The sequence below is a fragment of the Molossus molossus genome, unplaced genomic scaffold (assembly GCF_014108415.1).
Source record: "Molossus molossus isolate mMolMol1 unplaced genomic scaffold, mMolMol1.p scaffold_m16_p_5, whole genome shotgun sequence".
Classification (NCBI taxonomy): Eukaryota; Metazoa; Chordata; class Mammalia; order Chiroptera; family Molossidae; genus Molossus; species Molossus molossus.
Genome location: NW_023425388.1, coordinates 47,541,734 through 47,558,786, shown reverse-complemented (window position 1 = coordinate 47,558,786; position 17,053 = coordinate 47,541,734).

Genomic DNA, 17,053 nt, shown 5'->3' with positions numbered 1-17,053 from the left:
GCTCACCCTAAGGTTAGAGCCCCCCCCCTTCTCTAAATTACTGTTTACTGATGTGGGAGAAAAGGACTCCTGGCATAGTGTAATAATTACTCTTGGCACAGCTCAATAATTAATGAAGTGTTAAAAAGACGCTGCTCAAGTTTGTGCATCTGCTAGGGAGGGTACGAAAGTACAAGGAACCCGCCTGCGTCGCCCAGTCAAAGACACACATGGCCTTTCCTATCCTCTCCGGAGAGGACCCAGTGGGGAGTGAGGGCAAGCAAATGAGTTAGTGAAGGAGAGAAGGGAACTCTTACTACCAAGCTGTTGCCACATTTCTGAGACTAGAGCAGCCAGGGTGGCAGAGTTGTAATTTCTCAGTATTTTCTCTCCTGTGATTTATAGGTAGGTCCTTTCATTTGTGAAAAGAAATTTGTATGCTAAAACAACTGTTCTCCTCTTACTATTGATTATAATATAGTCCTTGTTAAATCAGCAGTTTAAAATAATTTGATGATGCTAATGCTACAAGGAAAAGGATTGACGGCCTCTAGTGTGGTATTTATCTGCAGAAGTTTTAGGAGGTTGCAGGCTGGCATCTTGCCTAGTGAATCTGATATCAATAGTGCATTTTTAGCCGCAAAATTAAAGGAAGGAATAAATATTATTTTTTCCATCAAAGAACCCCATTTGGAAAATGCCCAAAGATTAACTCTTTGTGCCTCAGTCTGATTTCACAGTGTGTCACCTCTCGCACTTGTCCTCATCAATCACTGACAGAGGACCAGGCCTCAGACAGGCCTCTGGGCTTTCCCAGGAATCCCTGCTGCTCGGCTGGAAAGTCGGGTCCAGGCCAAGGGTTTCTGAAGCGCAGCTCAGGTACAAGCTGACTCTAGCATCAGGCCAATTTCTTCAGCAAAGGGTCTTTGCTAATATGTGGAACAGAAAGGAAGGTTGGGAGAATCAGTTGGTATCATTTCATTTACCCCCTTTCTCTATTCTCCCCTCTCCCATCCCTAAATCATTTAAGTTCTAGTTTAGACTATACAAAAGACATTTGACAAGTTCTGTCTTATTAACTCTACTTTGGATTGGTTGATGATAAATCGAATATTGTTTTCTTTCTTTCTTTTTTTTTTTTTTCAATGTTGTGGGTTTACATCCCTCACTGGTCACAATTTCTCTGTACGACAGCTAAGGGGGAGTATAGGGCAAGGAGTGAACCTTGAGGAATTAAGGTGCAGGCTGTCCTATTTTCCCCCTCCTCTTTAATATGAAACTGGTTACAGGCACATTTTTTTAAAGCTCTCAGCAGGAATTGCAAAGTTTTCCTGGTCATCACCTAGCAACAAAACCCAGCAAAACATTCGCAAAGCAGTTTTTGCAATGCAGCCATCACTGACTGGCAGAACTGACTTGTGGAAGGCTGAATTTTCTGGAGAGAGGAATTGAATTCTTTCTTCTTTATTCAAGTAGAATGCTGAGATGTGCAGTCTGGATCCTGCTTGAACCAAATTAATGTACATTAAAGAATAAACCATAATGCCCATTGTGAACAGGAGTCAGAAGGACTCAACAGAATTTGATGATGGGCCAGTTCTTATTGAAACTATTTAAACTGAACTTTCAAAATAGTTGTTTTAAATAAAGCAATCTGAGATTGATATAACTATTCCTTTATTAGATAAAATATTCTGAGGACCTTTGGGTAGTATAAGAAACCTTAAGTTTGTGGGTAGTAAGTTCAGAATTCAGCTGAAGATTACTTAGCCTCTTCCCTGAGAATAATGGTAAAATCCTCCTTTAGAAGGAGAGGAAATCTGCTTTGTCTGGCTTTGACTTCTACTCAGACTTAGCAGCCGAGCATAATGTCCATTAAGAAAATATGCTGGAACTTTGTTATAATATCCACCTGAAGGTCCATGATGTGGGGCTTTTTCCTTAGAAGTATTAAGATCTTGCAACAAGATCCTTTTGCTTTGTCATGTAGAACCAAAAGATTGGCTGCAAACACTTCTTATTTCAATCATTTTTTTTTTCTGTAGTAGCCGTATGTGGAGACTTGAGTATGTTAAGTCAATGATCCAGGCAACTGGATCTTGATTTTTAATACATAGACGGGCCTACTATGTTCATACTTCTCTTAGTAACAGAGGAGGCCCTTTAGCTCAGCACTGCAGGCAGACAGCACAAGGATTTGTTGAGTGGGACTGAATCCTCACTCTTCAACGAGAATTCTATACTGTTCGCTCCACCTATGTACAATATATACATGAAAGATGGAGTGTGTTCTTATCTCAGACTTCAGCTCTCAGCCACTGAGGGATGAGTGAGACTAGTAAGTTGTGGTGGGGAAATTGTGATCAGTTTAGATTCTCTTCTTGTTGTTGCCTGGGATGCCAACTCTGCTTCATGTCCATTAGTGCTAATGACAGGATTGTTCTAAACATTTGTCCATGTCCTTGTACAAAATGCAGCTTTTAAGTACTGAGTCCTTCTCTGTTGATTTGTGTAAAAGGCTTTGCTTGCCTGTATTATGCTCTGTGAAATGTTGGCCATCTGCTTTATTTGTCCACCTCAAAGAGGTTGAACTGACTCTCTGGCGACTTTCAGCATCTTCTGCAGGAGCAATGTTCTAAAGCCTCCTTATTCCAAGGACGGGCTGGAGTACATCGGCAGCACCTGGGGACTTGTTATAAATATAGAATCTCGGGCTCTACCCAAGAACTACTGAACTAGAATCTGCATTTTAACAAGTTATACAGGTGATTCATATGTGTTTTGAGGTTTGCAGAGCATTGTAAATCTTCTTGGTTCAACGATTTGCCTCCTGTTGGGAGTGCTCGCTGAAAATGGATCTTCCTATTGACATTTCCTCTAAGACAACATCAAACATTCCCCACTCTCCACGTTTGAGGCGAACTTAGAGGGTGAGTCATACCAGCAACAAAGGGACTTGAACAAAGGCGGAGAGAGTGCCCACACGACTGTCTGTTCAGACAGGACAACCCATGTTCCGGATGACCCAGTAAAATATCAGATGGTTTTCTCTACCCCCGTATAGCTTGTTGTTACCTGTTTTAAGGGAAAATCCACATTTTGTCTTATGTTGTAGTTATTTTTATACATGACAACTCTCCTGTTAGATGAAAAACTTCTTGAGGCTGCATATACAGGATGGGCAAAAGTAAGTGACAGTTGTTCATATGGAAAATAATATGATCATTAATAAATAAATAATACAAGAATAAACTGTTTCACGTATTCACAACTGTAAACCTACTTTTGCCCCACCCTGTATTTGTATCCTTAAATATAAGTACTTTTATTTATCCCTTTTACATTCCTAACCCAGGGCCATTATCATAATAGAAGCTCGAAAAATGATGGTTGCACTGAACTGGTACCACTGCCAATTGATGCGGTGCTTACAAGGGTCATGACATGGCTCTTTCTTTGGAAAATGAGAAGGAACTTGATAATGACCTAACATCACAGACTGGGGGTAAAGTGAGCCCTGGTGACTCTAAGCATTTGGGTCATACTGCAAACTGAACAATCTGGTCCAGATTAGGCTCGTCTGTTACCAAATAGACCAGGTCCTCAAGGTAATTGTGAAAGATACCACAATTTGGGGACGTCTTTCGATTTGGGGTAACCAAGGCTAGATGTCCGTCCATTCAAAATTATCTGAAAGAAGGATGAACCTCTAAAAGCGGAGGAGATGTTATCTTAATAGTTTTCATGCATTTATTAATCCTTCTGTGAAGAGATGAGAAAAACCAGAGTTGGAACCCAGGACTATAAAGAAAGGGTTTGCAACGTGAAGACTGGCATTTGGGAAATAATTTTATTTGTGCTGAAAACTGAAGAATGTATTGTATTTCTTTCATATTAGTTACCAAAAACATATAGATCTTTCAGTAGGATTGTTGATTGTAGAAAATCCAATCCAATTCAGACTTTCTAATTCCTGGTTTACCTAATAGCTTACACAGGCAAAGCGCTGACATTTGGGGAGTATGAAATAGCCTGTTTATATTTATATGAAGTTTTACCAAGTTTGTGAAAGGTAACATGACTAGGGCCCAGTCACATTGCCCTCACATGCAAGTTTATGTGATACATTGGCATTTTGAACTGGTAGTAGAAAAACTGGAACTGAGAATTCTGCCATGTGTAACAGGGACCCACACTGGAGAAAGGAGAGTGAACACAAACAGGCAATTTGGTTTCACCTCTCAGTAAAAAGCAAAAGGTAGGATGACATTTAAAGGTTTATACAAATTACTGCATACATCATTAAAAAAAAGACAGATGGCCAGATGGGAATTTTTATCCTGGTTTCATGGAGTGTAAGTTTCTTTCAAAGGAGTTGTAGTTACAAAAAGCTATAGTTAATAAAGAGTAAAGCCTGTACAAGTTTCAGCAGCACGAAATTTAATTTATAGCTTAAGGCAAATTTGTCACTTAATTAGTAATTCTGACACAGGTAAAGGGGAAGACAGCTGCTTTTCTGGGCATTTTATGCCTCACTGGTCCCCGGTAACCAGATGGCATTGTTATTGCTGATGGATGAACCAATGATGTGGGAGAGGATCCACCCCCACCCCAGCTCCTTGAAATAACAAACTTAGATTAGAAATCCCGCAAGCAGCAAGCTTTCTTGTGTGTTCACCCAGGCCAGGTTGGAATGGCAAGCAATGTTAGAGCTGAACAAACAGCTGTGCCTTCTACTCTCCTCATAACCTCTCCGAGGAGACCCTGAAGCTGGTAGGTAAATGAGCAGCTGCAGGCATCACCTTCTTTTGTTTAGAAAACCCTTCAAGTATAGTTACTCAGTCATGTTGCACATGTTTTTTAAAACTAAAAGGAAACCCATTTATATGTCTGTCATATTAGAATTTTTCGCTTGCTTTTCTATCCATTGTTTTCTGAGCACTTGCAATAGCTTTGTGGAGTAAGGGAATAAGGCAGGACTGAGATTATTTCCATTGGTCAGACTGACAAACTGAGGCTCAGAAAGGTGAATCAAGTTAATCAAAATCTGTAAGCTAATTTAAACCTAGGGCTAAAATCTAGTCTCTAAATTTCTATAGTCAGGCTTCTTTTAACTAATACAAACATAAATAGATGAAAGGATGATCAATCTCTTTAGTAACCAGAGAAGTATAAATTACTGTATTCATTGTTGGCAAATATAAAGAGAAGCACACTGTTGGTGTTCGTGTAAATAGATCTAGCTGAAATTTTTTCATACTTTTTAACATAGCAATTTTACTTCTAGTAATCCACCTACAGAAAAAGTCACATTTGTACATAAAGATGTTTGAGCAATGCTGTTGATGGTCTAGATTAATAAAAACTGCAAACAACTTTAAAGCCCCTAATTTGAGAGTTATTAAATAAATATGGCATATCTATAATACAAAATACAATGAAATTATTTTAGAAAGGACAGAAATACATGTACTGATACAGAAAATTTCCCAGACATATCGATAAGTAAATCGAGCAAATTGCACACAATGTATACAGCTTAATTTATTGAAAAAAAAAAATGTATGTGCTTATACGTGTATAAAATACATACACAAGCATAGGAAAAAGGTCTGTGAGAGAACAGACCAAACTAACATAGTGGTTACTTATGGTGAGAAATGTGATATTGTGGGATGGGCAGATAGAGAGGAAATTTCACATTTAGTCTCTTTATTTCTCTATTATTTGACTTTTTAAAAATAATTTGTTTATGCATTATTATTAAATTAAAAATGTTTAAAATGAGAATTGACTTCCTTGGAGTGGCCTTCATTTCTTGCGCCCTAGCTGTCTGTCTGTCCCTCACTGTCTGACTGAGAGAGCCATTCCCAAGCCCCAGCCACAGCTCAGCAAGATGCTCCAACCTGCGCCTCTAGTGTCTTTAGGTAGAGAAGGTCCTGACTCAGACCTTTCAGGATCCTCTAGATCAGTGGTTCTCAACCTGTGGGTCACGACACCTTTGGGGGTCGAACGACCCTTTCACAAGGGTCGCGTAAGACCATTGAAAAACACCTATTTCCGATGGTCTTAGGAACATAGACACTGCTCCTCGGTCTGTCTCCAGGCGGGTCCGCCCACATGCAGATACGCCCACATACAACATGAGGAACTGGATTAAAGGGTTGCGGCATTAGGAAGGTTGAGAACCACTGCTCTAGGTTTTCTATCACAGCCCTACAATGGATCTTTACCAACCCAGACAGATGATGCCATGCTGATTTTATTTTATTTTTTGCCATGCTGATTTTCTTTTATCCTTACCCGAGGGCATTTTTGCATTTATCTTCAGATAGAGCCAGAGGGAGTGCGCAGGGAAGAGAGAGAGAGAGAGAGAGAGAGAAATATCGATTTGAGAGAGACACATCAAGTGGTTGCCGCCCACACGACCCCAACCGGGGGCCGGGGACAAACTACAATGGAAGTACATGCCCTTAGTGGGAACCAAACCTGGGACTCTCTGGTCTGCAGGCCGACACTCACTGGTGAGCCAAACCAGCCAGGGCACTATGCTGATTTTTTAAACCTTTGCTAGACAAGTGGTTTCAAAATACTTTTGGCAACAAATATTATATTTGAGAGCCTAATGCGCAAAAAGGCAAAAGGGGAGCTCCTTGTGGTGAGGGGGAGAGTGGTGGTGGGTTTTTCTCAACCATATCACCTTTGTATTGAACTTCAAAAAACAGTCTCCAAAAAGTGAAGTGATTTGGATAAGATTACATAGATGCTTAAAGTAAGCTAGTCTTTGAGTCCATATGTTCTGAGCCCAGTTCTATTGACCATTCTCAAATGGTGGTTCAACCTTTCAAGCAATTCCAGTTAGCTTTGTTTTTTTCCGACTTTTTAAAAAACAGAGTGAGCAAATACCATATCTAAAAATATCTCATCACTCTCCATGCTTTTTCCTAATATTTTTCATCTTTGCTTTTTTCCTGATCATTTATTTCTATTCCGATCTTATCAAGGTGATTCCTTGCAGAGATCCTGAGATATGAATATGTATGATCTCATATGAATCTCATAGTGTAAGCACAGGAGGGTTAAATGTTTTTGAGTTCCTGTTAATCATGTACTAGTGAACTCTGGTAGTCACAATTGAGACATTGTTTGGAATCTGTTCATTAAAATCAGGATTCACACACACACACACACACACACACACACACACACACACTCTACCACTGTAAGCATTTAGTGACTCTGTTTCCATCAAGTGTTATTCTTTCAGATCAAAGAGAATATAAATTTCTTATGTTCTAGTTTTTAAAACCTTTTATAAATGTAAGAATAGGGTGTGTGTATGTGTGTGTGTGTGTGTGTGTGTGTGTATGTGTGTGTGTGTACCTCTGAAACACCCTCTATGATTAACTTCTTAATTAATTTATCTCAAAAAACTCTGCTGGGAATTTTCACTGATACATCACCTAAGGCAACAGAAATAAAGGAGAAAATGAACACATGGGACTACATCAAACTAAAAAGCTTCTGCACAGCAAAAGAAACTATCATCAAAATGGAAAGGCAACCCACTGTATGGGAGAACATCATTGCCAATGATGTATCAGATAAAAAGTTAATTTCCAATATATATAGAGTGCTCATACAACTCCACAAAAGGAAGACAAAGAACCCAATTAAAAAATGGGCAGAGGAGCTGAATAGACACCTCTCCAAACAGGAGATACAAATGGCCAAAAGACATATGAAGAAATGCTCAACATCACTAATCATCAGAGAGATGCAAATTAAAACAACAATGAGGTATCACCTCACACCTGTCAGAATGGCCGCCATCAACAAATCATCAAACAACAAGTGTTGGCGAGGGTGTGGAGAAAAGGGGACTCTAGTGCACTGCTGGTGGGAATGCAGACTGGTGCAGCCACTATGGAAAACAATATGGTGCTACCTCAAAAAATTAAAAATTGAACTTCCATTTGACCCAGTGATCCCACTGCTGGGAATATACCCTAAGAAGCCTGAAACACCAATCAAGAAGAATATATGTACCCCCATGTTCATAGCAGCACTATTTACAATAGCTAAGATCTGGAAACAGCCCAAGTGTCCACCAGTAGACAAATGGATAAAAAAGCTGTGGTACATATACACAATGGAGTACTATGCAGCGGTAAGAAAGAAAGATCTCTTATCCTTTGAGACAACATGGAGGGACCTGGAAAGTATTATCCTAAGTGAAAGAAACCAAGCAGAAAAAGACAAATACCACATGATCTCACTTATATACGGAATATAATGAACATAACAGTCTGAGGAATATAGTAGACCCTGACACATGGAAGTAGGGCACAGACTGACATCCCTCAGAAGAGGGGGTGGGGGAGTAAGGGGGTGGGAAGAGATAAACCACAGAACTTATATGCATGTATGCATGACCAATGGACATGGACAACTAAGCCGGGGACGGGGCGGAGGTGGGGTGGGGTGGGGGGTGCCAATGGGGTAAAAAGGTAAAATATCTGTAACAAAAAAATAAATAAAAATTCATAAAAAAACAAACAAACAAAAACTCTGCTGGGTAAATACTACAAAGCAAAGTTTAGTTTCTTTGCACTATTTTATTTTGGAAGATGAGGCGGTAAAATTCATTATCATTGTATCTTGTGACATTTTGTAATATCCCGATGGTACTCATACCATTCCACATTGAACCATGATGATCCAGTACTTAACACAAAGAACTGGGGCATGGAAAACTTGTCACCGTTCAAACTTCCTCACTGTTCTAGAGTTGGTGAGTGGGGCTAATGAGCCTTTAACTAGATTAACTGATTAGGCCATTCTTATCCATAGTTAATCATATTCATCCTCATTGGAACTGAGGGTGATTCATAGGCTTACAGTGATGCCTTCAACCTATTTTCCATTTGATAAGCCAATTATTTAGCACAGTAAACTATTATTAAACATGATAAAAGTTATTTTTATAACCAATTAGAATAATGAAAATTCTAAGGTCAGGATTTGATTTGTATCAAGTGTAATAAAATGCTCCATTAACTGTGGCTGGCTTGGCTAAAATAAGTTAATCCCTTTAAGGTAAGAATGCTTCATAACATTAGCTTTGCTATATAAATCTCCACCCCCTTCTGAGTTTTATTGAGAAATAGTTGACATACAGCACTGTATAAGGTGTATAGCATGATGGTTTAATTTACTTATACTGTGAAATGATTACCGTACCACATACATTTTATTTATTTATTTATTTATTTTTTAATCCTCACCCGAGGACATTTTTCCATTTTTTGTTCAGATAGAGCAGGAGGGAGAGAGAGGTAGAGAGAGAGAGAAACATCGATGTGAAGGAACACATCGAGTGGCTGCCACCCGCACGACCAACCAGGGCCGGGGACAAACTGCAACCGAGGTACGTGCCCTTAGCGGGAACCGAACCCGGGTCTCTCTGTACCGCAGGCCGACGCTCCAACCGCTGAGCCAAACTGGCCAGGGCCGTACCACATACATTTTAATGTCTTTATTATAATCATCATTATGCTCTATTAAGTGGTTCTGGCTAGTCTTTGGGAGTGAAGGATAAGACCAAGAATGGCATGTGCTGTAGAGGACACAGGGCCAGGAGATGGAGATGGTTTTTCCAGCTCCAACACTCGCCTTTCTGGGACTCCATTTACTAATCTATGAAATAGTGGGGTTTAACTAGATCGTATCTGATCCTCTGAGAATTCATAAAGGAAGTAATGAGAAACTGGGGGCTATATTCAGTATTTTAAAAAGTCTAAACAAAATGTCATGTTTATATTAGATGAGTCCCTATGAGTAAGTTAGTGCATCAGCCATCGAATTAATACATAGCTTCATCAATTGTAAGTATTGTGGATAGCTATTGCTCATTACTGTATTGTATATTATAGTTTTATATGAATAAAAGTGAAGAAATAATCCATTACTTAATAAAATCTGCCAGGAAAAAGCATTCAAAACAAAAAAAAAACTTATGAGATGTTTCTTGGTGGTGAAAATTTGCAAACTCCTGGTCTAGAAGATGCTAGGCATTTTCTAAGAGGATCCCCAATGATCTCTGACTTCTAGTATTTATGCCCTTATGTAATCTCCTGCATTTGAATGTGGCCTGGAATTGACTCCCTTCTAATGAACAGAATATTGCAGTAGTGATAGGATGTTACTTCTGTAATAAGGTTATATAAAGATTGTGGCTTCCATCTTGGGGGGATCTCTTTTGGATCATTTGCTCTGGGGAGAGCCAGCTGTCATACAATGAGGCACCTTGCGAGGGACCCATGTGAGTGATTTTGGAAGCAGGTCTTCCAAGGCCTGCCAACAGCTACGTGAGTAAGCTGGAAGCAGATCCTCCTGCAGTTGAACCCTGAGATGCTGGTAGCCGCACTTGACACCTTGATTGCAGCCTCATGATAGACTTTGAGCCAGAACTACCAGCTAAGCCACTCCTGGATTCCTGACCCACAGAAACTGAGATAACAAGTGTTCATTGTTTCTGGTTGGTAAATTTAGGATATTCTGTTATGCAACAATAGGTAGCTAATACAAACTTTTTACCTGTTCATGTCTTAATTTCCAAGTACCTTTTAGCCTTTAAATCTAGTAAGGGAAGCAGATAGTACAAAGAGGGTTGGTCACTACTAAAAGTGGGGAAAGGAGGACAATCAAGAACAGGAAACATCAGGCAGAGGGAACAGCTGCCTTGAACACCAAAGAACACTCTCTTGCTTCTGGAGAACTGGGATGAGTACACTGACCTATCACTATCTTTGGTGAAGGGTGAGGGTTGTTTTTACTTCCAAGGTAGTTAGGTGGGGATTGTGGTGGTTGACAAGAGAGCCTCTCCCTTTCTGTATCTCCTCAAAAGTCAGGGCTTTGACCTGGGAGTTTCTTGTTAAGTTTTTCTTCAAGGATCACCCACATTACCACCTCAGTTAATGTAGAAAGCCATGCTTTGTACTAAGCATTAGCTATGTTTTCTGTATTGTTAGTCTGAACATTAAAAGAGATGAGAAGAAGAGCAGAATCGGGAAAAAATTATTTTAAAAATCCTCACCCAAGGATATTTTCCATTGATTTTCAGATACAGTGGGAGGGACGGAAGAAAGGAGGGAGAAAGAGAAAGAGAGAGAAACGTCGATGTGAGATCGTATGTGCTTTTGAGTGGAATCGAACCCAAGTCTCTGTTCTGTGGGCTGATGTTCTAACTGCTGAACCGAACCGAGCCAAGGGGAGAAGGGGGAAGATTTTAAGTCAGGATGGCTTAGTTAGTTTCTACGTCAACTCGCTTCACTCCAAATACAGAGCAATAGTAGATAAAATGTGAAAATAGAAAACCTAAGAGAGGCTTATACTAATCAAAACTCAAGATAAATATCACTGTAGCTGATTTCACAAACCTGGGGACTTCAGACCTAGGAACAGACACTGGAATCAGGAGTCCTGTGGGGAAAGGGTTCCATAAAAGAAGCTGTCACAGCCCTGGCCGGTTTGGCTCAGTGGTTAGAGTGTCGGCCTGCGGTCCTGAGAGACCCGGGTTCGGTTCCCGCTGGGGGCGCGTACCTCGGCTGCAGTTTGTCCCCGGCCCTGGTCGGTTGTGCGGGTGGCGGCCACTTGATGTGTTCCTTTCACGTCGATGTTTCTCTCTCTCTCTCTGTTCCTCTCTCTCCCTCCCACTCTACCTGAACAAAAAATGGAAAAATGTCCTCGGGTGAGGATAAAAAAAAAAAAAAAAGAAGCTGTCACAGCCAGCCTGGCAGTTTTAACTCAGGGACTGGAATGGGGAGTCCCTCCACTCATCATTACTTGGGGTTCTGGCTTTCACAAGTGTCAGGCTCCGGCAAGGTGGGGGAGGGGTGGCTCTGCAAGAAGTGGGTGAAGCCCATCTCCTTGCTCACCGTTGTTGGTGGAGAGCTCTGGAATGCCACTACACAGCCTCGCTCTGGGCTCCGAGCTGCAGGCAGGCGGGGCCAACCCCAAACAGCTGGATGAGGATGGGTGATTACAAAGGCAACCCCAACGATCCCTTGATTTTGGACTTCTAGACATCAGAGGGAGAGGAAATAGATGTCTGTTGTTCAAGCCACTCAGTCTTTGTTATGGCAGCCTTAGCAAATAATGTAAATATATTTTAAAAAATTATACGGCATTTCTAGAGCTAAAAAATACAAAATGTGAAATGAATAAAATGACGGAATGGGCCTAGCAGCATGTAGGACACTACAGAAGACGTATCAGTGAAGTTGCAATGGTAACAGTGGAAACTCTTCAAATGGAAACACAGAGATGAAAAAGGCCAACCTCCTCCCACCAAAAGACAAACAAACAAAAACCAGAACTCCCAGAGCTTCAGGGTCGGTGGAATAGTAATGTATATAGACAGAAAGAAATATAAAGAAGAGAGGCTGGGGAAAATATTTGAAGAAAAACTTGCCCCAAACTTTACAGATTTGAAAAATATATATTAACCTATATTTGAAGGAAATCAATAAACTTTAAGTAGGATGAACACAAAACCACACCAAGGGATATCACAATAAAGTTTGGGAACCAGTGGTGAAGAGAAAAATCGTTAAAGGAGCTGGAGAAAAATACACATTATGTACAGGGGAACAAAGATAATAATTGGCAGCATCTTATCAGAAACAAGGCAAGCAAGAAGAAAATGAAAACATCTTTAAAGTGTGAAAAGAATTATGAACTCATTAGTCAACTCAGGGTACCATAAGAAAATACCATAGACCGGGTGTCTTACAAAACAGACATTTATTTTCTCTCAGTTCTGGAGGCTGGGAAGTGCCTGGCAATTTGGTTCCCGGTGAAACGCTCTTCTTTGTTTGTAGACAGCTGCCTTCTTCCGATGTTCTCACATGGCTCTCCTCCATGCATGGCAGGGGTTGGGGGACTCTGGTGTCTTTTCTTTCTTTCTTTTCTTTTTTTTATCCTCACTTGAGGACTTTTTTTAAATATTTTGATCAGATAGAGTGGGAGGGAGAGAGAGAGAGAGAAATATCAATGTGAAAGGGACACATCGAGTGGCTGCCACCTACACGACCCAACCAGGGCCAGGGACAAACTGCAACCAAAGCACATGCCCTTAGTGGGAACCGAACCCAGGTCTCTCTGGACTGCAGACCGACGCTCTAACCACTGAGCCAAACCGGCTAGGGCTGGTGTCTTTTCTTGTAAGGACACTAATCCTATGGGATCAGGGTCCCACCCTATGACTTCACTTAACCTTTGAGGACCCATTTCAAAATAAAGCGATACTGAGGGTTAGGGCTTTAATATTTGAATTTTGGGGAGACACAAACATTCATAGCATGAACCTAGAATTCTACTTACAGCAAATATATCATAGACAATGAGGTAAAATCCAAAGATGAGAGAATTATCACCAGCATTACAAAATATTTCATGAGAATTACAAAAATATTAAAAGAAAAATTTCAAGCTGAGGAAAAATAATACCACATGGAAACTAGTATATACATACACAAAAATGAAGAGTCCCAGGAATAGAAAATAAAAAATATGTGAGTAATATAAAACATATTTTTTTTATCATCTTAATCCTTTAAAAATATTTAACATTTAAAGCAAAACAATGTATTAAAGAGATTATATGGAAGTAAAATATTTGACAATACCACAAAAAATAAGGCAGTGGTAAGTGGAAGAATATTCTTATAAAGATCTTATATTATATATGAAGTATAATATCGTTTGCATGCAGAGTGTGAAAAGTTAAACATGCATATTGTTAAGTCTAAAAAAAAATAACAAAATAAACAGTTATAACTAACATGCTAATAGAGGGATAAAATGAAATCATAAAGATCTCAATCCCAAAGGAATCATAACAGGTCAAAATAATAACAAAGACAAATGGACTAATATATAACGAATAGTAACACGGGAGACTTAAAGCAGCTATGTCAATTGGTGGACTAAATACTTTGATTAAAGGAATAAATAGGGAGATTTTATAATGATTAAAGTGTCAATTCATGAAGAAACCACAACAATTGAGAATTATACTGACATGAAACAAATTCTTTCAAATATAGAAGAGGAGGAAAGACTTTCCACTGTATTTTTTTGAGGCAGCTTTATTCTGATACCAAAATCAGAGAAAGATATTAAAAGAAAAGAAAATTTCAGCCAACATCCCTCATCATCATAAATGCAACAATCCTTTACATATGTTAGCTACTTAAATATAATAATTTATACAATTGATAATTTATCATGACTAAGTGAAGTTTAATCCAAGAAATATAAATTGTTTTACAAGCAAAAATAACCAGTGCAATTCACCATATTAATAAAATAAATTAGAAAATGCATATGATAATTTTAATAGATATTTATAAAAAGCATTTGACAAAACTTAACATTAATTTAGGATTAAATATCTCAGCAAATTATGAATAGAAGTGTACTTTCCCAACTTGATATGGGGCATGAACAAAAACCTATAGTTAACATCATACTTAGTGTTAGAGAATGTATGCTTTCCTCCCACGTTTAAGAACAATACAAGGCTGTTTGCTTTTCCACTGCAGGAGGTCATAGCCAGTATAGTAAGTCACACACACACATGGAATAAAAGGCATATCTATTGGACAGGAAGAAGTAAAACTCAATTCAAGAATGATGTGATCATATATGTAGAAAATTCTAAAAATTCCATTAAGGAAATGACTAGAACTAATAAATAAATTCAGCAAAGTCATAGATATAAGGTTAATATAAAAACAATCAATTGTAGCCCTGGCCAGTTTGGCTCAGTGGTAGAGCATTGGCCCGTGGACCAATGAGTCGCGGGTTTGATTCTGGCCAAGGGCATGTATCTGGGCTGTGGTTCGTCCCCGGCCCTGGTGGGGGTTGTGCAGAAGACAATCAGTCGATGTGGCTCTATCACATCGATGTTTCTGTCTTTCTCTTCCTTTCTCTCCCTCTCTCTCTATCTGAAGATAAACAGAAAAAAGCCTCTGGTGAGGATTAAAAAAACAACAAAAAAATTAAAAAAATTAAAAACAAAACAAAGAAACAATCAATTGCATACATATTAGCAACCAAATCATTAAAATGGAGATCACAAAAATTATTTTACTTACAGTAGATAAAAAAAAAAAAAAATGCAATACTTAGGCATACATTTAATAAAATGTGTATTCTGAAAATCACAAATTATTGCTGAGAGAAATAAAATAAGACCTAAATAAATGAAAAGATATATTATATTCAAGAATCAGATGACTCAGTTTTATAAGATGTCTGTTCTCCCCAAATTGATTTATAGATTTAACACAAAATCCTCCCCAAACCCCAAACTCAGCAACCTTCTTCCTTTTAAAAAACATTTTTTTAAAAGTTGCCCAACTGATTTTAAAAACTTATATGGTCATGCTGAAGATTTTCACTGCCTAATTTTAATACTTACTATAAGACTGTAGTAACTAGGAGAATGTAGTATTAGCATAAAAATCAACATATAGATCAACGGAATAGAAATAGAAATTCACATATAAGGTCAACTTTTTTTTTTTTTTTCATATTCTTACCCGAGGATATTTTTTCATTGATTCTTTTCAGATAGAGTAGGAGGGAGGGAGAGAGAGAAACATTGATGTGAGAGAGACACACAGACTGGCTGCCTCTTGCATGACCCCAACCAGGGCAGGGGATTGACCCACAACTGAGTCAGTACAAGCTCTTAACTGGAATTGAACCCATGACTTTTTGGTTGTCGGGCTGAGACTCTAACCACCGAGCAAAACCAACCAGGGCAAGGTCAACTGATTTTTGATGGAAGTGCTGAGATAATTCTTTGGTAAATGAATTATTTTCAACAAGTCATAATGAAATAGCTGGATATTCCATTGGAAAAGAATGATGCTTAACTTTTACCTTGCTACTATACACAAAAACTAAGTCAAATAGATCATACATCTAAAGCTAAAGTTAAAAGTATAAAAATCTAGAAAAAACATAGTCATACCTCATGACTTTGAGGTAGGCACAGATTTCTTATGCAGGACATAAAAACATTAACTATAAAAAATGGATCAAAATCAGTATTTAATATTGATTCAAATAAAAATCTTTAACAAAATAACATTTTTCTGCTTTTCAAAGACACAATTTTTAATTAAATTAAATGAAAAAGGCAAGCCATGAACAGGGAGGAAACATTTACAAAACTTATATTCAAAAAAGGACTCAAATCCAAAATAGAAAGGGAAATCTTACAACTCAGCGATAAGGATGAATAACCCAATAGAAATGGGCAAAAGATTTGAACAGACATTTTATCAAAGAAGGTATGTAAATGACCAATAAGAACACGAAAGATATCTGACATCTTTAGCCATTAGAAAAATGTAAAATTGCATCACAGTGCAATATTATACATACTCACCCACTAGAGTAGCTGAAATTAAAAAAGATGACAATACTTAATGTTGGAATGAATTTGAAGCAACTGAAACTTTCTCATATTGCTGGTGAGTGATGTCCAATTAAAAACAGAGACTCAAGGAGATAAAAAAGAAAGGAAAGGAAGAAGGAAGGAAGAAAACAGGAAAGAAGGAGACAGAAATGAGAGAGAGGGAAACAGAGAGAAAGACAGGGAGAGAACCTAAGAAAGAAAGAAACTAAGAAAGAAAACAACCAGAAGCATGGAAGACATGACAAAGCTTCAACACATGCCAGTCGGAGTCCCAGAGAGAATAATAGGAATGACAGAAGAGTAGTATTAGAAGAGTTAACACATGAGATTTCCCCCGAATGGAATAGTGATGTCTTTAGATTAAAACTTCCCTCTGAGTATCAAAAAAGATAATTAAAATAAGTTTACACCTAGACAAACCATAGTAAAAATTCAGGTTCTCAAGGATTAAAGAGAACTTCTTAAAAGCTATCAGAGAGGAAAGGTAGATTATCTATGAAAGGTCAACGTTTCTAGATCAGTCTTAGACATTTCAGAAACAATTTATGATTAACAAACACACACACACACACACAC